The sequence below is a fragment of the Gorilla gorilla genome, chromosome 12 (genome assembly GCF_029281585.2).
Source record: "Gorilla gorilla gorilla isolate KB3781 chromosome 12, NHGRI_mGorGor1-v2.1_pri, whole genome shotgun sequence".
Taxonomy (NCBI): Eukaryota; Metazoa; Chordata; class Mammalia; order Primates; family Hominidae; genus Gorilla; species Gorilla gorilla.
This window is the reverse complement of record NC_073236.2, coordinates 48,908,939-48,910,969: the sequence shown is the minus strand read 5'-3', so window position 1 is coordinate 48,910,969 and position 2,031 is coordinate 48,908,939. Positions and strand designations below refer to the sequence as shown.

At 48.7% G+C, this 2,031-nt stretch overlaps 1 pseudogene; it reads left to right on the top strand.

Moving 5' to 3' along the window:
* The first annotated feature begins 418 nt into the window (after positions 1 to 418).
* LOC101142816 (small ribosomal subunit protein uS11-like) lies at positions 419 to 860 on the top strand (annotated as a pseudogene).
* The last annotated feature ends 1,171 nt before the right edge of the window (positions 861 to 2,031 follow it).

Below are 2,031 nucleotides of genomic sequence, written 5' to 3'. Positions count from 1 at the left end.
GCACAATTCCCCACAGAAATAGAAAATGACTATTCTAAAATAAATCCGAGGACACACCCAGCCACAAAGTGGGAGGTGTATTATACAAATGCAACCAGGGCCTCTGGATCTGGCAGTTAGACCCACAGCAACAGCTTGTGTTTGCTCAGGGCTAAGAATGCAGGACTCAGACACCGAGAGCCTCTGAGCTGCTGCAAACTCATCAACCCCTCCTTATTAAAGGCCATTCTGACTACCCTTGGTGTTGGGTTTTCCTCGAAGAGCAGTTGAGAGCTAAGGTAGGGTAGGGAGCCAAGAGGAGGCAGGGAGAGCCAGAGATGGCAGCTGGCAACAGGACACAGAAAGAAAAGGGACTTCAAAGGCAGATCTAAGAATTCACAGGGCTTTTTGGTGCAGAGTCTGGAGATACTGCACAGAAATGACACCTTGAAAGGGGAAGGAAAAGAAGGAAGAACAGATCATCAGCCCCGGACCTCAGGTGGCTGAAGGAGAGAATGTATTTGGCATCTACCATATCTTTGCATCCTTCAATGACACATTTGTCCATGTCACTGATCTTTCTGGCAAAAAAAAAAAAAAAAAAAAAAATGTGCTGTGTGACTGGTGGGATGAAGGTAAAGGCTGGCCAGATGAATCCTCTCCACATGCTGCCACGCTGGCCACCCAGGATGTGGCCTAGAGGTGCAAGGAGCCAGACACCACTGCCCTACATCAAACTCCAGGCCACCAATGGAAATAGGACTGAGATCCCTGGACCTGGGGCCCACTCAGGTGTGAAGATCAGGTGGATTGAGGATGTCACTGCCATCCCCTCCAAAAGTACCTGCAGGAAGAGGGGTTGCCATGGTCACCATCTGTGAACAGGACTCCTCAAAATGTTTTCTGTTAATAAATTGCCTTCAAGTAAACTAAAAAAAAAAAAAAAAAAAAAAAAGGAGGGAGAGAATTCACACAAAATGATGCCCAGTCTTGGTCTGCATGGTGAAGGGCCCAGGACTGATGGGCGGGGGCTCATTTGCATAACACAACACCAGGGAGAGTCCTGTCACCTGCCCTCCTGAGTCCTGAAGAAAACCCTTCACTCCAATTCCCTGTACACTGCTTCTAAAGGCAGGAAATGTGTACAGTTCTAGAATTACAGTCACATAAAATGCTAGAAGAATAACGTGATTTATTTAAGTGCTTAGAGGTACCCCCTTGAAGTTTGTGTTACCTGGAAGTTGGCCTCGGGGACACACCTCATTGACCTTCTCTCAAGGATAAATGAGATGCAGGGACAGGGAAGGGAGAAAGGTTATTTTAACATTTCATTCACAGTCCCTGGGATTCTTTGGAGAGCACCTTAGGAATGTTCTTAACCTGGGTCCTCTTACTAGGTATAATCACATAGTCTGCCAGGCTGGCATTATTAACCCTACTTTGCAGCTGAGGCAACTACAAGAGATGACCCTATCGGGCTAGTGAAGTGGAATTCGCCATGTACTGCATGCAGTCATGTACTGCAGTGACCAATCCGGGTCCAATTTCTTTGATGGTATCATTGACGGGGTAGCAGGGGAGAGGCAAGTGCAAGAGGAGAAACGGGGTGAAACCCAGTGGAGGGAAGCTTGGGCTGGGGCAGGATCGGGGAGCCAGGGTATGGGTCATGGTTGGGACTGAAACCCTTGTTAACACCGGCTTTAGCAAAAGAAATGGGCACCACAATCCCAAAGGACTTCCAGAAGCTTCCTCCCTCCCCCACACCTGGGCACAGAGCCTTACCTCCCCTGCACCCTGGCCCTGTCTCTCTATTTGGCAAGACTCCCATGTCATCTCCTCCTCTTTACTTCGGGTCCCTCTTGGCACTGGTAATACTAAGTGAACCCAGCAGTTGCACAGGATTCTAGGAATTTCTCTTTTCCAACTTCCTGAACTGGTTTTCAAATTCACCTCAGAGGTACCTTAACAAATCATGTTCCAAGGCCGGGCACAGTGGCTCATGCCTGTAATCCCAGCACTTTGGGAGGTCGAGGCAGGAGGACCTCCTGAGCC